This window comes from Chaetodon auriga, chromosome 12, assembly GCF_051107435.1.
Source record: "Chaetodon auriga isolate fChaAug3 chromosome 12, fChaAug3.hap1, whole genome shotgun sequence".
In the NCBI taxonomy this organism is placed as follows: Eukaryota; Metazoa; Chordata; class Actinopteri; order Chaetodontiformes; family Chaetodontidae; genus Chaetodon; species Chaetodon auriga.
In genome coordinates, this window is record NC_135085.1 from 20,725,581 (window position 1) to 20,732,229 (window position 6,649).

The window sequence follows — 6,649 nt, forward strand, 5'->3', positions numbered from 1 at the left end:
GCAGAAGAAATCATTCCCACCCCGCGTAAAACACTAGTGTCACAGAAACATTTTCATTTCCAAAGAAAGCAAATGGTAGGGTTTCCCAAAAGTTGGACAATCAGTCCATCTGACAGTTATATGAAAAACTGGCATCACCCTCTATGAGAGCATACTTGATATTACTTCATACAGAATTGAAACCAGTCGTCATACCCAAACCACAAAATAGGTTTGTAAAGAAATAGTCTAAGCTCGAATGTCCACTAACTACCTTTCTGGGTCTTTGGCTGCATCTCATCAGTGAATGGAGCTGGCACAGATGTCATCATCTGACCAAAGAGTGGAACTTCAGTCAAGGTGAACCTTAGACTTATTGGGCATCGAGCCCGATGGGTTTCAGTTCATTTAAATTAACAATCACAGACAGAAACTAAATCAAAATAAGTCAAGGTTGAGATTTATCATTCATTGTTCATCGTGCTCCTCTGCAGCATGCCACTCTAATGCAATCATATCTCTACTCTCAAGATCACTGTTGGCTAACCACGCTAATTTGTAAGTCAGAGTTGGAAAAAAAAGGTAAATGCTAAACTCATCCTTGAATTTATCTGTCAAACAGGCTTCAGCTGAAGTGATGAGGGAGAATATTTGAAATATTTGATGCTTAGCAGAAAAACGTATGTAGTTCATGCTTGTTTGAACATGCTATTGCTAATTTTTCTGCTGAGACTCTCCCTGTAGCATCGCCTGCTTTAGCTAACTCTGTAGTCATTTTAGCTAGCTTAATCATGTTTTATCATTCAAAGGTCATGAGTGTCTCATGTTATTATAAGCAGTCTAGTTCTAGTTATAAATGTCAGCAAGTCAATAATGAAGGACCATGAATCAATTTTTAATACGCCATCCAGTTTAAAATGCTAGCTAATGTGCTAATTATGCTAAAGTGGGATATACCAGCCAAAAGGATTTTATTAACCTACAACTTGGCAACCCAAATGTTGTTTTTATTAATGACTTTTGGTGATCTTTAAAGCATAATTAACCATTTTTAAAGCCATTACTACCAACTTATAAACCTTTTATAAAGTATGACTAAGTAGTACTGCTCAATGTTTATGTACTTATGGGAAAATCAAAACCACCTTGTACTTAAAAAAACAACAAGCCGTAAAAACTATTTGTGAATCCAGCTCACAAATGGGGCTCATATTTTATGTCCTCTACACACACCCACTGCTTCTGCTTCACATTCAGATGCACAAAGCACCACATACCCCACAGTAACACATAAAAGAATGGGGATTATCTTTTCAATTTAGTCAGCCCTTGATGTTATGCAAACAAGATGGAGTGGCGAGGGGAAAAATCCGGTTAGTTGGACACCGTGGAATCTATTTCTTGAACCCAGAAAAGCGAGATCTGTCAGGCTTTAAGTCCTAATGTACTGCAGCTGATCCCCCCAGCTTTCACAGCCTCATTCCATCTTTCAATCATAAGATTATAACAGATTCTTAATGGGACGCAGGCTCCCTGAGTCTTTAAAGGCCTACAGGCATCCAAATCATATTGTTCACATTCAGCTTGAAACAATCTGAAGATGACAAAAAAAAGTCTGTGACACACACACACACACACACACAGAGAGAGAGAGACACACACACTGTTCTCATCAGGCAATGGCCGCGAGGAGAGCGAGGTGATGATCTGCACATTGTGCTCACAGGTCCATGCAAAACTGTGAACCTTAAGGAGCACAGGAAGGATAATTGGTTGTGATCTTTAGCTGGATGTGTACCCTGAGAGAATAAGGTTAGATCTTTGGGAACCTTTGGGTAGATGACAACTTTTCATACATTGTTTAATTCTGAATTTAATGACCAGACAAAACTATTTCCAAAAACTGAGACTGTCTGTGTTCACCAGATGGAGTGATTATCCTCCAAAATTTCAGTCTTCCTAGTACAAAGTTCACAATTTGTATCCCCTTGCAAACCCATTACAAAGTCCTGGTAGTTGCACTGCTGAGATGAAACACCAGAAATAAACACACAGCTACCAGGACAAAGACACTCACTCGATTTGACTCAGACTGTTGAAGTCTCATATTAGCTTTAGTTAAACCTGAGCTTGAGTTCTGCACAGCGGCAGTGAATTTGTCTCCATTTCTTTCAGTGGAGTCACAGCACGAGGGCTTCTCTTCATGACCAGGGTGGAGAAGATGAGTGATTACAGTGACGAAGAACTCTCTCAGCGAATGGCATGTGAGTATCGTATTAAGGCAGACTTGAAAAGATCAGAGCCTATCCTTCATGTTGTCAGTATGCTTCAAACGAACCGCTTGTACGGTCAGCAAATGGAGGCTGTGACCCCCTCCTCAAACTTTTCCGAGATGGTAATTGAAGGGTGTGCTGGCCTACAATCCATGATCTTTCTTTTCTTCTTCCTTCCTTCTTTTAACATTTAAAAAACAGATTCCTGGACAGGAGTGCCTAATGCACATTTTCAAAAGTATTCATCAAAACAAAGCTTCTTCTTTGTGTTTTGGCCTTTCGTCCACTCGCACAGTTTTAGGTCACTGAAAACATTTGGAAAACTCCTTCCAGGATGAAGATATTCAGAAACTTTTTGCAGTGTTGACTTCTAGGTTTGACACAGAGGTTTTGCCTTGTAACGAAAAAGGGCACATCTCCTTAACTTACATGAGGAAAATTTGTGCAATGGCGGACAGGGCCAAATTATGCTGGTGCTAACCTTGCTAACAGGATTTGTTACCATGCAAATTTACAGTTATTCTTCCAATTTTTTTTTACTTTATCAGAGACAAAAACAAAGCATAAAGATCAATACAAGGTCCAGGGATGCAAAGAGGGAGGAAAATAACCAATGACAACAAAGGTCTTCATGCAAAAGTCAAAATCATAGCACAGTTATTTGTGTTTTTACACATATCAGTGTGATTTTGGATGAGGTTTGGCTTCCTATGACGTTAAGCTTTTTGTCCTTCGGGTGTTACCATTCAGAAGTGACATAAACGCTCTCGCCTCTAAATGTGTTTGGACCGCACTTCACACAAACTAGTTCATCTGAAGCATATCAAGCCCTTTGGATCGCTGCGATTTCTGTTTTACGACTTAAAAGCTATAACCTCAAACAGAGTATGTACTAAAAGTAGTTGGTAGAAAGTTTAATGCAGGAATCCCATCATAGAAAGAACATTTTTTTCCAAAAGAAGCAGTACGTGAATGTAGTGTGCTAATGCTTTCTCCCTTCTCTGAGCCAAAGAAAAAACACTTTGCCTTAGTTTCTAATCATGTGTTGGGCAAACACAAGGGGCTCCATTGTGACCTACGAACACTGCATTTAAAGATGTTTTCTGGGCTACTGAAGCAGAACTCAACAGTCTGTCACTTACACACAGAAACACACACACCTGAGGATAAAACGAGGGCTGGCAGAGATTGTGTATCTAAAAGATTTCTACAAATACACCCTCACGCACAAACACACACAGAAGGAAAAATTAGAGAGGTTTTTCGTGCTTTGTGGAGTTGAATTACACACACATGCACCCAAAAATGCAAACAGGCATGCACGCACACACACGGTGACTTATGGGAGAGTCGGACACTGCTGAGTGGTTGCATTGTTGATGACAAGCACCCGTGAAGGAAGGACAGGCTTCCTGTCTGTGATCTTGTTGTCGTGGAGACAGCAGGGCCCAGTCAAATAGATTAGCCCAGATCCTTTGATCTTTAAGAAGGAAACCAAAGAGGATCCTTAAATTGGCACCACTTTTCCACATTAAACAAACCACTGGCATAGTTTTGGAGTTTTTCTGTCAGCGACTTTCATGTGACTCAATGCTCACTGGAAAAAATCTGCATTTTAAAACTCTTAAACCGGCATCTTGTACGTTTGGTAACACAACGATTTGTCTGAGTGGAGCCAAAGAGCCACTCTTTATAGGGACACATTACTTAACTGGCAAAGTTAAAGAGCCACTGGGAACTGTGGTCAAACTCTCAATAATAATAGGAATTTATTTTTCATTCACTCATGAACATGGCATTCGTGTGGCTGCTTCGACCATAAAAGGTCAGCGAGGCAACTTACACTTACACACGCTTTTTACACACTGTAGGTGGCGGTGGGCTGAAACACACTTCTGTGGGCGGCACAAAGGTGAAAGGTGTGCAAGGGAGGCTTTTATAATTCAGTCTTTTGATTATCGTCTCCTCTTCAAACCCAGCTCTTAATGGGAGTTACATCAACTAATCGACTTGCACAAGTCTGCACAGCACATTGTTGACATTTGGGAGGTGTACGCGACAGCTCCTCTGTGAGGCTCTACGTTTACCCACAATTCCCTTCTTTGCATAGTTCCACAGAATATTTACGTGCATCATTCGTAGAAGCATTATTCCAGCCGTCACTGGGCGAGACTGCACTTTTTACAAATGCTCTTCACATTATTTCAAAGCAGTCTTCACGTAGTCGAACTCTACAATTAGAAACACATACGGTTGTTTCCATCCTCCAGTTTTTAGGCACATTTTTAATTTGCACATTAAAAAAACCTCAGTGAATAAACGAAAAGTTTGTGCGCTTGGCTCAAATGGAAAAGTTTGCACATTTAAAAAGAAAAAATGCAATAAAGGCGCAACGGAAAGAGATTTGTCAAATCTGTTCTTGCGTCCTTGAAGACAAAGTAGTCATGTGATGATGCCACTCAGCCTTCCCTGCCTACATTCCACCAGAAAACTCCAAAAATAAAGATTATAAAGAGTGGGGGTGTGAAGATTCGAGTTCAAGTCCAAACAGATGGTCTTTATTATAGCCGACATCGTTCCCTTTCTCCATCACCATAACTGTTGGTAATAACACAACATGGCACACGAGGATCAGACAAATTCATTGTTAGATCAGCGGCTGCAATGAAACTTCAGTTTCCATTTACTCTTGTAATGTCCTCTTGAATATATTGGCGTAAATGTTACAGTTAAGTTTAACTTCTCTTAAAGCTTGTGCATGATTTTAATAGAGAAATTACTAGTAGTATTATATCTGGAAAAACTGTGGCTCTCAGTATAAGAGACACATCACAGCCGGTTTGGTTCTGGTTGGAGACATCTGTTGCATGTTCCTCTCCTCTCAACTCTGTCTCCTGGAGATTCAGTTTATATGTGACTAATTTGCATTCACAATTTCGTTGTGCTGACAAACATAATCGCTGCGTGGAGAATGTTGAGTCAGCGTTTGTTTGACTGCATGAAACACTACGTTTCATGCAACGCGGGAAGGTGGTCTGGCGGATGGCGGCCGTACAAAGTGCAGGACTGTGACACCAGAATCCAGCGTTCCTGTCCAGACTGTGGTTACTTTTAGGCAACAAAAGCGCTTTGGAAAAGGTTTGGGAAAGAGCGTGACTCTTTCTGTGTTAAAATAGACCTTGACATTAGCATTAACAAAGTGCAGTGAGTGGTCAGAGCATTGCATGGCTGCCTGTTCTGGTGAAAAATGACATGCGCTGTCAGTAAACACACGTTCAGTATCACCACTTTTGAACTTCCCAGGTATGTAAATGAACATTTCCTTCTTATGTTTATGCAAAACATGATTCATTCAGCTTTTTATGTTTCCTTTGAAATGTATTTGCTGTCACTAATTAGTTGCGTGTAAATATGATTTCTAGGAGACAGCCGCCCCCTCGCTCTCCCCCTGTTTCCCATTTGGGCTCCATGTGAGGTCATGTGGTGTTTGTACCAGTAAGTGAGGTTGTATTGTAAATTTCTAACTTGTCAATACGCCTCTGCACCAATGTCAACAAGACAAACTCTGCTGTGTTTATTGGACTTGACGATTAAAGTGATTCTGATCCTGCAGCTCATTTAAAACCTCTTGAAATTCCCCAGCAGCCAGCTCAAAACACTTGTCACTCACCAAACTGCTCTCTGTATTTGTCTTCATCTTTAATAAACAAAATCAGCTCTTAGTCCTTTTCTGTTTATTCTCTGCCGGGTTCGATTGCCCTCCAATCAAAACAGCCGGATCTTTCCGTTGTACTTAGCATCCAGCGTGCGTTACCCTGCCATTGTGTTGCCCTGCTTTTGCTGTGCTGCATAAACAGTTATTTGACATATGAGGTAAACACTTCACGTCGTGCCTGCCTCACGGAGAGACGGAGAAAGAAACAGAGGAAGCAATTGAAGAGGCGAGAGGAAGATGGTGGAAAGACTGACTTTAGTTTCGCCTTAATCCGTCCTTCCTCTCCAAGCAGACAGAGATGGGAAAGCATCATTTCGGAGAGGTCAGATTAATCTCACTGTCTGTGGCTTTCGCTGCTTTTCAAGTCTTCTCAGCTACATTAACGTCCCCAGTGACCGGCAACCCGAGGGAAATTCTTAATGTACGCCTTTATGTTTCTTGCGGTCAAAGCCAAAGATGGAGCTGCGTGGGCTCCCTGCCAAACTCTACAGTGTCACATGAGGGTCATAAATCAAAACTATTATGAGGTTTGTGTAATGGTACAGTATGAGCGGTTATGGAGAGTCGTGGGAGAGACAGATTTGATTCAGCTTGTGTTCTGTCATCCTGCTGATGCTGGTGTGGTTGTTGGTGGCCCGGTGGTCAGACAGACTGTCCTTCAAACGCAGGACCGGGCTGCAAA